A 13,345-nucleotide genomic window follows, 5' to 3' on the forward strand; every position below is an offset into this window, starting at 1 on the left:
ATGATAGAAATTTATGTCTTTTTTTTTCTTTTTTTTGCTTCTTCCTCGTTCCTTGTCAGAGTTCAGGGAATGTGATACGTTTTATTGATAATACAAGCTTTAAGGAGTTTTGTTTTTTGAATTTTATTTTATTTATTTTTTTATACAGCAGGTTCTTAATAGTCATCCATTTTATACACACCAGTGTATACATGTCAATCCCAATCGCCCAATTCATCACACCACGCCCCCATCCCCCTGCCGCTTTCCCCCCTTGGTGTTCATACTTTTGTTCTCTATGTCTGTGTCTCAATTTCTGCCATGCAAACCTTTCATCTGTACCATTTTTCTTGGTTCCACATATATGAGTTAATATACGACATTTGTTTTTCTCTTTCTTACTTCACTCTGTATGACAGTCTCTAGATCCATCCACGTCTCAACAAATGACCCAATTTCATTCCTTTTCATGGCCGAGTAATATTCCATTGTATATATGTACCACAGCTTCTTTATCCATTCATCTGTTGATGGGCATTTAGGTTGCTTCCATGACCTGTCTATTGTAAATAGTGCTGCAATGAACAATGGGGTGCATGTGTCTTTTTGAATTATGGTTTTCTCTGGGTATATGCCCACTAGTGGGATTGCTGGGTCATATGGTAATTCCATTTTTAGTTCTTTAAGGAACCTCTGTACTGTTCTCCATAGTGGCTGTATCAATTTACATTCCCATCAACAGTGCAAGAGCGTTCCCTTTTCTCCACACCCTCTCCAGCATCTGTTGTTTGTAGATTTTTTGATGATGCCCATTCTAACTGGTGTGAGGTGATGCCTCATTGTAGTTTTGATTTGCATTTCTCTAATAATTAGTGATGTTGAGCAGCTTTTCATGTGCTTCTTGGCCATCTGTATGTCTTCTTTGGAGAAATGTCTATTTAGGTCTTCTGCCCATTTTTGGATTGGGTTGTTTGTTTTTTTAATATTGAGCTGCATGAACTGTTTATATATTTTGGAGATAGATTCTTTGTCCGATGATTCATTTGCAAATATTTTCTCCCATTCTGAGGGTTGTCTTTTCATCTTGTTTATGGTTTCCTTTGCTGTGCAAAAGCTTTTAAGTTTCATTAGATCCCATTTGTTTATTTTTGTTTTTATTTCCATTACTCTAGGAGGCAGATCAAAAAAATATCTGGCTGTGATGTATGTCAAAGAGTGTTCGTCCTATGTTTTCCCCTAAGAGTTTTATAGTGCCCGGTCTTACATTTAGGTCCCTAATCCATTTTGAGTTTATTTTTGTGTATGGTGTTAGGGAGTGTTCTAATTTCATTCCTTTACATGTAGCTGTTCAGTTATCCCAGCACCACTTATTGAAGAGACTGTCTTTTCTCCATTGTATATCCTTGCCTCCTTTGTCATAGATTAGTTGACCATAGGTGTGTGGGTTTATCTCTGGGCTTTCTATCTTGTTCCATTGATCTGTGTTTCTGTTTTTGTGCCAGTATCATATTGTCTTGATTACTGTAGCTTTGTAGTATAATATGAGGTCAGGGAGTCTGATTCCTCCAGCTCTGTTTTTTTCCCTCAAGACTGCTTTAGCTATTTGGGGTCTTTTGTGTCTCCATACAAATTTTAAGATTTTTTGTTCTAGTTCCATAAAAAAATGCCATTGGTAATTTGATAGGGATTGCATTGAATCTGTAGATTGCTTTGGGTAGTATAGTCATTTTCACAATATTGATTCTTCCAATCCAAGAACATGGTATATCTCTCCATCTGTTGATATCATCTTTAATTTCTTTCACCAGTATCTTATAGTTTTCTGCATACAGGTCTTTTGTCTCCCTAGGTAGGTTTATTCCTAAGTATTTTATTCTTTTTGTTGCAATAGTAAATGGGAGAGTTTCCTTAATTTCTCTTTCAGATTTTTCATCATTAGTGTATAGGAATGCAAGAGATTTCTGTGCATTCATTTTGTATCCTGCAACTTTACCAAATTCATTGATTAGCTCTAGTAGTTTTCTGGTGGCATCTTTAGGATTCTCTATGTATAGTATCATGGCATCTGCAAACAGTGACACTTTTACTTCTTCTTTTCCAATTTGTATTCCTTTTTCTTCTCTGATTGCTGTGGCTAGGACTTCCAAAACCATCTTGAATAGTGGTGAGAGTGGGCTTCCTTGTCTTGTTCCTTATCTTAGAGGAAATGCTTTCAGTTTTTCACCATTGAGAATGATGTTTGTTGTGGGTTTGTCGTATATGGCCTTTATTATGTTGAGGTAGGTTCCCTCTATGCCCACTTTCTGGAGAGTTTTTATCATAAATCGGTGTTGAATTTTGTCAAAAGCTTTTTCTGCATCTATTGAGATGATCATATGGTTTTTTTTTTTTTGATCATATGGTTTTTATTCTTCAATTTGTTAATATGGTGTATCACACGATTGATTTGCGTATATTGAAGAATCCTTGCATCCCTAGGATAAATACCACTTGATCATGGTGTATGATCCTTTTAAAGCATTGTTGGATTCTGTTTGCTAGTATTTTGTTGAGGATTTTTGCATCTATAGTCATCAGTGATATTGGTCTGTAATTTTCTTTTTTTGTAGTATCTTTGTCTGGCTTTCATATCAGTGTGACGGTGGCCTCATAGAATGAGTTTGGGAGTGTTCCTTCTTCTGCAATTTTTTGGAAGAGTTTGAGAAGGATGGGTGTTAGCTCTTCTCTAAACGTTTGATAGAATTCACCTGTGAAGCCATCTGGTCCTGGACTTTTTGTTGGAAGATTTTTAATCAAAGTTTCAAATTCATTACTTGTGATTGATCTGTTCATATTTTCTATTTCTTCCTGGTTCAGTCTTGGAAGCTTATACCTTTCTAAGAATTTGTCCATTTCTTCCAGGTTGTCCATTTTATTGGCCTAGAGTTGCTTGTAGTAGTCTCTTAGGATGCTTCGTATTTCTGTGGTCTCTCGTCTACTTCTCCTTTTTCTTTTCTAATTTTATTGATTTGAGTTCTCTCCCTCTTTTTCTTGATGAGTCTCCCTAATGGTTTATCAGTTTTGTTTATCGTCTCAAAAAACCAGTTTTTAGTTTTATTGATCTTTGCTATTGTTTTCCTTGTTTCTATTTCATTTATTTCTGCTCTGATCTTTATGATTTCTTTCCTTCTGCTAACTTTGGGTTTTGTTTGTTCTTCTTTCTCTAGTTCCTTTAGGTGTAAGGTTAGATTATTTGCTTGAGATTTTTCTTGTTTCTTGAGGTAGGCTTGTATAGCTATAAACTTCCCTCTTAGAACTGCTTTTGCTGCATCCCATAGGTTTTGGATCATCGTGTTTTCATTGTTGCTTGTCTCTAGGTATTTTTTGATTTCCTCTTTGATTTCTTCAGTGATCTCTTGGTTATTTAGTAACGTATTGTTTAGCCCTCATGTGTTTGTGTTTTTTTCCCTGAACTGATTTCTAATCTCATAGCGTTGTGATCAGAAAAGATGCTTGATATGATTTCAATTTTCTTAAATTTACTGAGGCTTGATTTGTGACCCAAGATGTGATCTATCCTGGAGAATGTTCTGTGTGCACTTGAGAAGAAATTGTAATCTGCTGTTTTTGGATGGAAGGTCCTATAAATACCAATTAAATCTTTCTGGTCTATTGTGTCATTTTAAGCTTCTGTTTCCTTATTTATTTTCATTTTGGATGATCTGTCCATTGGTGTAAGTGAGGTGTTAAAGTCCCCCACTATTCTTGTGTTACTGTCGATATGCCCTTTTATAGCTGTTAGCAGTTGCCTTATGTATTGAGGTGCTCCTATGTTGGGTGCATATATATTTATAATTGTTGTATCTTCTTTTTGGATTGATCCCTTGATCATTATGTAGTGTCCTTCCTTGTCGCTTGTAACAGTCTTTATTTTAAAGTCTATTTTATCTGACATGAGTATTGCTACTCCAGCTTCCTTTTGGTTTCCATTTGCGTGGAATATCTTTTTCCATCCCCTCACTTTCAGTCTGTATGTGTCCCTAGGTCTGAAGTGGGTGTCTTGTAGACAGCATATATATGGGTCTTGTTTCTGTATCCATTCAGCAAGCCTGTGTCTTTTGGTTGGAGCATTTAATCCATTCACGTTTAAGGTAATTATGTATGTGTATGTTCCTGTGACCATTTTCTTAATTGTTTTGGGTGTGTTTTTGTGTGTCCTTTTCTTCTCTTGTGTTTCCCACTTAGAGAAGTTCCTTTAGCATTTGTTGTAGAGCTGGTTTGGTGGTACTGAATTCTCTTAGCTTTTGCTTGTCTGTAAAGCTTTTGATTTCGCCGTCGAATCTGAATGAGATCCTTGCCAGGTGGAGTAATCCTGATTGTAGGTTCTTCCCTTTCCTCCCTTTAAGTATATCATGCCACTCCCTTCTGGCTTGTAGAGTTTCTGCTGAGAAATCATCTGTTAACCTTAAGGGAGTTCCCTTGTATGTTATTTGCCATTTTTCCCTTGCTGCTTTCAATAATTTTTCTTTGTCTTTAATTTTTGCCAATTTGATTACTATGTGTCTCAGTGTGTTTCACCTTGGGTTTATCCTGTATTGGACTCTCTGTGCCTCCTGGATTTGGGTGGCTATTTCCTTTCCCATGTTAGGGAAGTTTTCGACTATAATCTCTTCAAATATTTTCTCGGGTCCTTTCTCTCCCTCTTCTCCTTCTGGGACCCCTATAATGCGAATGTTGTTGTGTTTAATGTTGTCCCAGAGGTCTCTTGAGCTGTCTTCATTTCTTTTCATTCTTTTTTCTTTATTCTGTTCCACAGCAGTGAATTCTACCATTCTGTCTTCCAGGTCACTTATCCATTCTTCTGCCTCAGTTATTCTGCTATTGATTCCTTCTAATGTAATTTTCATTTCAGTTATTGTATTGTTCATCTCTGTTTGTTTGTTGTTTAATTCTTCTAGGTCTTTGTTAAACATTTCTTGCATCTTCTCGATCTTTGCCTCCATTCTTTTTCCGAGGTTCTGGATCATCTTCACTATCATTATTCTGAATGCTTTTTCTGGAAGGTTGCCTATCTCCACTTCATTTAGTTGGTTTTCTCAGGTTTCATCTTGTTCCTTCATCTGGTACATAGTGCTCTGCCTTTTCATCTTGTCTATCTTTCTGTGAATGTGGTTTTTGTTCCACAGGCTGCAGGATTGTAGCTCTTCTTGCTTCTGGTGTATGCCCTCTGGTGGATGAGGCTATCTCTGAAGTTTATGTCTTGAAAACTTAGAATCTAAAGCATCAGATTTGCTCCAGACTGTAATTCAGGACCATGAACTCCTACATCTTGTGACTCACTCACCTTGAACAAGACTCCTATGGTTCCAAGCTTGTTTGCATCAGACCATGAAAGGGAAAGGAGCATGAATGATATCCAAGGGATGTTTTTATGGGTCTGGCCTGGAAGTTGCAGCTATCACTTCAGCACAGATAACATCAGTCACACGGAACCATACTCCATACCTAACTGCCAGAGAGGTTGGGAAATTTAGTCTAGCTGTGTGCCCAGGAAGAGGAAGTAATGGGTTTGGTGAACAGTTAGCAGTCTCTGCTATAGAGGGAGAAGTTAAAGATGTGTGAGATGGTGTGGGGGTCGGAGGAGGGGATAATAGAAAGAGTGAGCTTTCTGAGAAAGCAAGAGAGGTAGAAACTAGGCTCGAGAGCCCATGAAGATAGATTTTTTTTCCCAGCCAGGAAAAAGGGGTAGGGTGGTCAAGGGTATTTACAAGAGAATCATCACAAAGATAGAACAAGGAGGGTGCTGCTGAACAGAATGGAGCAAAGCTAATAAAGTTGGAGGTTCTGATAAGGCCAAGAATGGCTTCCATGGGGATTCTTACATAAATAAGCTGGAATGAGAGGGTCTTGTGATGTTTGCCCTCTCAAAAATGAGATGTTTGAACAAGTTATTTAGGCAGTGATTGGATTCTGATGATGACAAGGTCCATATGTAACCATGGACGTGGGAGGCTGAGATGGAACGGAGAAAATAGTCATTGACAGTGAGGAAGTCAAGGAAACTGAGAGCCCAGGGCATTTGAAGGTTTAGCTGTGTGGGTACCGGTACTACCCAGAAGGGTAATAGGAGTTGTAAATAAGAGGAAGTCTTGAATCATATGCCAAAGTCTTTAGAGGATGGAAAATGATAGTTTTGTTGTCGGGGCGGGGGGAAGATGGTGGTAAACCTGGGTGAGGTGAAACTTCAAAGGCACATAATTTTTCTTTTACAAGAGGGAGAAGTAGTAAAGGTCTGGAAGTTGTACATGGTGGTGAGAAGGACATTGATTTCACTTTCCAATTTTCAGTAGATGATCAATTAGAGAGGAAGCTTTGGCAGCAGGCAAGGGTTGGGGAGGGGGAGAGAGAGAGAGAGAGGGAGCGATGTGGTACTCCCAAGGGACTACCAGGCTTTAGTTAGGCAGAAGGTAGAGGTTCCAGTCTAAGAAAAACTTGGGAATGTAGGTATCTAAGGGAGTTTATAGGTTTCAGAATGGAAGTTCAAGAAGATACAAAGGAATGATTGGGGAGCAAGACCAGGAAGGAGTGCTGGATCAGTTGAGGGGATATAGAGAATAGGTGAGAAGGAGAGTTCCAAAGGTAGGGTGACCCTTTTGGATCGGATTCGTCCTGAGAATTCCTTGGTGAAAGAAGTACACACCGACTGAGCATAGCTGGGAGCCTTCTTGTGGTGATTTGGCAATAATACAGTACTGTGGCCCCTGCAGCTTCACATGGGGGTGCAGCACGTGGAGGGAGGTTAGACGACTCAGGGCATCTGCCCCCAGGTTCACGTGGAACAGCCACTCAGACCCAGAGCTTGACTCATGGTAGGTCCCTGCCTCTCTCACCACCCTCCTCTCACTTCATTGCTCTCTCTGCTCCAGACACTGCAACCACCATGTAGGTCCTCCATCCTCGCATGTTCTTCTCTTCTCACAGGAGAACATGCCCTTCTCTCTGCTCGCTCTCTCTTTTTTTTTTTGTGGCCTCGCGGCATGGCATGCAGGATCGTAGTTCCCTGACCAGGGATCGAACCCACACTCCCTGCAGTGGAAGCACAGAGTTTTAACCACTGGACCACCAGAGAAGTCCCTCTCTGCCCTCTCTTATTCATCCTTCAGATCTTGACTAAAACATCCCTCCTTCAGGACACCCCAGTCTCCCCTATTATTCTCTCTCATCACATTGTGTACTTTTCCTTCACAGAGCTTATCACAATTGTAATTTTGCAATTTTTTGTGTGCTCATTGAATTAAAGCCTCTCTCCTTCTCTTGTCTGTAAATTCTACGAGGGTCATGTCTGTTTTATACACATGGTATTCTAGTATTTGCACATAATAGGTGTGGTGGTTTTAAAATATGTCCACAAATGCTTTGACACTCCCCTTTCAAGGCAGAAGTCTAATTTTCCTCCTCTTGAATGTGGACCAGACTTAGTGACTTGCTTCTAACAAATAGAATGTGATAGAAGTGACAGTATATGACTTCTGAGGTTATAGACAGAATATGGCTTCATCCTGGTGCTTTCTTGCTCTTGGATCACTTGCTCAGGGGGAGCCAGGGCATGCTGTGAGGTCACTCAAGAAACACTGTGGTAAGGCCCACGTGGAGAGGAACTGAGGTCTCCCACCAATAGTCAGCACCAAGTTATCAGTCATGGGAGGAAGGCACCTTGAAAGTAGATCCTCCAGCCCTGGTCAAGGCTTCAGATAGATGCAGCTCTGACCGGCATCTGACTACAACCTTATGAGAGAATCTAAGACGGAACCACTGCAACAAGTTGCTCCCTATGTGAGATAATATATGATTATTATTGGTTTAAGCATCTAAGTTCTGGGGAAATTTGTAACACAACAATAGATAACTAATATAATAGGTTTTTAATGAATACTTACTGGATGAATGAATCAGCAAATTCATGAACACCTTTGTTGTTTGTTTTCTTTTTTTTTTCTGGTTTGGCATCAATCAATAATGACATCAGTAATGATTCTAATTGGTGCCTGAAACTTCCTGTTACATCTTCTCTGCATTTCACTTTGTATATATACCTTTTCATCCTTATGAATGGGAGAAAAAAACGCAAACGAGTCAGCAAAAATACTTAACCCTTAAAGACTGCATTTATCTGAGTGATTTCAGTATAAGGAAAGATTAATTATATTTGCTCTTCCATTACACACTACCAAAGATTAGTTGGCATAAAAGTAAAGCAGGGGCTTCCCTGGTGGCGCAGTGGTTGAGAGTCCGCCTGCCGATGCAGGGGACACGGGTTCGTGCCCCGGTCCGGGAAGATCCCACATGACGTGGACCGGCTGGGCCCGTGAGCCATGGCCTCTGAGCCTGCGTGTCCGGAGCCTGTGCTCCGCAACGGGAGAGGCCACGGCAGTGAGAGGCCCGTGTACTGCAAAAAAAAAAAAAAAAAAAAAAAAAGTAAAGCAGACAAGGCAAAATTCTTAAGGATCTTCAAATCATGATGAAATTTTGGTCAAGAGAGGTTTTTTTAAAAAAAATAAATCTCTAGGGTGGTTAAAGACTCTGGCTCCCAATGCAGGGGGCCCAGGTTTGATCCCTGGTCAGGGAACTGGATCCCACGTGCATGCTGCAACTAAGAGTTCACACGCCACAACTAAGGAGCCAGTGAACTGCAACTAAGTAGCCAGTGAGCCACAGCTAAGGAGCCCACCTGCTGCCATTAAGACCCGGCACAACCTAATTAATTAATTTTAAAAAATCTCTACTGTAGATTTTTTTACACAGTTTTTATGTCAATAAAGTTGACTTACATGTTACTGCATGCTTTGATCAAATGTTTGCACCTTTTGGGTTTAAAAGGCCAAGTACTTAAGGGTCATTTACCATTGCAACTGCTTTGTTTTTGCCTATGTCAGCAGAACCCCCAGGATCCTTTCAGTCTCACAGAGACAGAGGGAATTTTCAAAGGGAATCTTGACCTAGTAGGATGTAACATTCATTGTTCCCTGTTATAGCCGCAGCACAAAAGCAATGGCTGGCACACAGCAGGCATTGAAAACATATTTGTTGAATAAGTGAATGAGTGAATAAATCTCTTCACTTGTCATAATGATTGAGATGTTACAAGCTGTTTCAGTTGCCTAAGTAGGCAAGAATACACAACTAATAATGCTATCTGGCAAAAAGAGAGGAAGTCTGAATTATGTAGCATCAGTCTGACAAGTGCAGTGAACTACTGTGTTATTGTTTTCTCATATTTACATTTTCTTCACAAAAATATAATTTTTGTTTTACAACTGTGTGGTCGATTAGGGGTGTGGCAAATTCTGTGGACTGGCTCATTCATCATCTGTTCCAGTCTTATTACAGTGTGTCTTCCTGGAATGAAGAGACTGAAAAGTTTAAAACTACATTTCCCAGACTCCTTTGCTGCTAGGGTTCAGAATGAGGCAAAGGTTCCTTCATTCAAATGCATTCACCGGGAACCTGAAAATGAACAGTTAAGAGGGAGAGTTTGAGGCATCTGTTTTGCTGGTTCTGATGGTTTAGAGGGAAGCAGTTTGATCTGGACCTTGAAAGTAGATCCTCCAGCCCTGGTCATGGCTTCAGATAGCAGAGGTGATGGCTCCCTAATTTGGCAGGTAACTTCCTGGTATGGAAGAGGTGGCAGGATTCCAGAGCTAGTGCCTATGAGCGGTTACTCCCTGATTCAGCAGGTGGGTCTCCTGTTTTGGTAGGAGCAGCAGCCTCCTTCACAGCCCAGTTCTGCCAGGTGCACTGGAGAACTCACCCATGATGATCAGCCTGGAGTCTGTTTCCTTAGCCCATCTAGCAACATTGTAAGCCATTTAATACCTTGCACTAAATCCCTTTCTGCCCAAGTGAATAGTTTTCTCTGCCGCTGAACCCTAACCAAAGCAAGGGGCCAAGAATTATTATACAAGTGACAAAATGACGTATTACTATGTGGATCATTAGAATATGGATGTACTTTAATATTTATGAAATACCACATACTCTATTGTCAGGAAGATCCAGTTTCAAACAAAAATATGTGCTCTTGCTCAACATCATTAATCATTAGAGAAATGCAAATCAAAACTACAATGAGATATCATCTCACACCAGTCAGAATGGCCATCATCAAAAAATCTAAAAACAATAAATGCTGAAGAGGGTGTGGAGAAAAGGGAACACTCTTGCACTGCTGGTGGGAATGTTAATTGATACAGCCACTATGGAGAACAGTATGGAGGTTCCTTAAAAACTAAAAATAGAATTACCATACGACCCAGCAATCGCACTACTGGGCATATACCCTGAGAAAACCATAATTCAAAAAGAGTCATGTACCAAAATGTTCATTGCAGCTCTATTTACAATAGCCAGGAGATGGAAGCAACCTAAGTGTCCATCAACAGATGAATGGATAAAGAAGATGTGGCACATATATACAATGGAATATTACTCAGCCATAAAAAGAAACGAAATTGAGTTATTTGTAGTGAGATGGATGGACCTAGAGTCTGTCATACAGAGTGAAGTAAGTCAGAAAGAGAAAAACAAATACTGTATGCTAACACATATATATAGAATCTAAGAAAAAAAAAAAGGTCATGAAGAACCTAGGGGTAAGATGGGAATAAAGAAACAGACCTACTAGAGAATGGACTTGAAGATATGGGGAGGGGAAGGGTAAGCTGTTACAAAGTGAGAGAGTGGCATGGACATATATACATTACCAAACGTAAAATAGATAGCTAGTGGGAAGCAGCTGCATAGCACAGGGAGATCAGCTCGGTGGTTTGTGACCACCTCGAGGTGTGGGATAGGGAGGGTGGGAGGGAGGGAGATGCAAGAGGGAAGAGATGTGGGAACATATGTATATGTACAACTGATTCACTTTGTTATGAAGCGGAAACTAACACACCATTGTAAAGCAATTATACTCCAATAAAGATGTTTAAAAAAAATGTGCTCTTGCAACAATCTATACATTGATTCAAAAAAAAATCCTACAAAATTTGAATTCTACTGAAGAACTTTTTTGTTACTTACTAATGCTATTAGGACTGTAGTTTGCATGCTACAGAGTTCTACTGGATTTAAGCAAAAGAAAAATGAATGTATATAATGTCCTCTCCTAGAACCCAAGGGCAAGGATGCAGCTGGACCTCAGGGATGACCTGGAGCCGGTGATTGCAGTGCTATTGAAAACCCAGGAAACCCCTCTCACCAGCTCTCACCATTGTTTCTCTCTGAATATATGCTTCATTCTTTCTCTCTACTAACTTTCTGTGTATTCCAATAAACAGAGTTAAAAAAAAAAAAGCTCCATCTCCACGTATGTATCCTCCATTTAAGAGAACAGATGGACAGACTAAAACAGGAGTCTCCTAGACCTAATTCTGGAATCTTAAGGAAAGGCTATGAGTAGTCCACTTTAGTCAGGTACCCAGTGCAGCCAAGTTCACAGCTTAAGGAGGCCTTCACCTTGTTTTCCATGTAAAGGGCAGCCCTGGAGCACAACATTCTGTGGACTAGAATGTGAATGATGCCCCTTGGAGTTGTGCCACCACCCTGAACCAACCTGCTGGAGTCTGGAGTCAGAGTCCCGTTATGAGAGCCTGGTAGTGGGTGCTCTGCTCCTGGCATCATATAGATTGTGGGGAGGGGGAGGTAGATCTGGAGGAAGGGGAAGTTACCACATAAGAGGGAATTATTGGGCGCTCAGGTGACAAGCTCACTGATGTCCATTACAAGAATGATATGCTGATTTTAACTATATTAGATAAAGGGTAGGTAAACTACAGCCCACAGGCCAAATCCAGTCTGCCCCAGGTTTTTGTAAATACAGTTTTATCGGAACACTGTCATGCCTATTTATTTGCATGTTGTCTATGGCGGCTCTTTTTCTGTACTGGCAGAGTTAAGCAGTTGCAGCAGGAATCATACAGTTCACAAAGCTACAATATTTACTGTCTGGCCTCCTACAGAAAAAGTTTGTTCACCCCTGTATTAGACCCCTGCTACTCAAAATAAGGTTCCCCAAGCCAGCAGTCTCAGCATCACCTGGGAGCTTGTCCGACCTTCACTTGGAACTACTGACTCAGAACCTGCTTTTTTTTTCCCCATTGAGGCATTTTATTTGCATTGTATGTATTACATCCCTAGAAAAAGAATCCCGAGATTTTCCCTCCCGTGTGTTTTCGTCTCGCTTCTTCGTGGTTCATGCTGCCGGCTAAGGTTATCAGTATAATGAAACCAAACTGCCTGGATGGGAGCAGGTTATTCTGCCATTTTTCTAGATCTTTGAGGTGTATATCAAATATGGGGCTGATCTCCACACTTGTGTAACCTGCCTGTGAGGTTCACGACAATTTTCCAAGCCCTGTGATCATCAGTGTTTTCAAATTGGCCAATATAACCACGCTTCATCATCACAGCTAGAAACTGGACGATGGCTTTGGAGCACAGCCTAATAAGAACCTAGCATTTGCCTCTCTTTTTGGCATTGTTGATGCTCTTGAGAATATCAGTCAGAACATTCATGTGCACCATTATGACGGCACAGAAAGATGGCAGGCAGAACCTGCATTTTAACAAGAGCCCTAGGTGACTTGGAGGCACGTTAAGGTTTGAGAAGCACTATATTAAACTCCTCAGTGGCACAATCAATATTATTGAAACTTTTGTTTCACACAAGCCCCCTTTAACCTGTGGGGCATGATGCAATCTCCCAGGCACATTAGACTAGTGTGCCACCATCTCAGGATTCGATTCAGTGAGGTTTTTTTGGACTGTGTCAGGGCAGAGTATCATTGCAATCAGCCAGAATCAGTGCAGACAAAGGGATACCTGGCTACGGTTTGTTAGGTACCTACTCATTCATTCAATTATAACAAGTATTTATTGAGGGCACACTCTGTGCCAGGCATTGAACTACAAATGGTGAACAAATTGGCCCAGTCTCAGCCCTCACAGCTGTGAGGCTTTCACACATCACCTCATTTAATTCTTTCTATAATCTGTGAGGTGGGGACTTCAATCCCCATGAGTACACTGAGGCTCAGAGAGGTTAATGACTTGCTCAAGCTCATGTGACTGGTGAGTGGCGGAGCTGAAAATAGAACCTATGTCTATCTGACACCACAGTTTATGCTTTTTCCTATGTGGCACTGCTAGACATGGTTCTAGGAGATTATAATCTAAATTAGGTCTACAGCCAGAGAGCCAGTGTTCTATAGATAAGAAGCAGAGTACTCTTATCTCCCACTTCCCAGATACAGCCAAGGTGATGCTGCAAGATTGGGGAAGGCTGGAAACTAGAGGACCTTCTCTTCAAAGTGGCAGACTTGGCACCTTTATC

The 13,345-nt window shown here is 40.6% G+C and overlaps 1 pseudogene across 1 annotated transcript; it reads right to left on the reverse strand.

The window, feature by feature from the left end:
• Nucleotides 1-12,146: 12,146 nt before the first annotated feature.
• On the reverse strand, nucleotides 12,147-12,552 carry LOC309978410 (small ribosomal subunit protein uS8-like; annotated as a pseudogene). The gene has a single exon. The product of its transcript is annotated as a small ribosomal subunit protein uS8-like (transcript).
• Nucleotides 12,553-13,345: the final 793 nt, after the last annotated feature.

The sequence above is a fragment of the Leucopleurus acutus genome (assembly GCF_964270905.1).
Source record: "Leucopleurus acutus genome assembly, chromosome: 2".
Taxonomy (NCBI): Eukaryota; Metazoa; Chordata; class Mammalia; order Artiodactyla; family Delphinidae; genus Leucopleurus; species Leucopleurus acutus.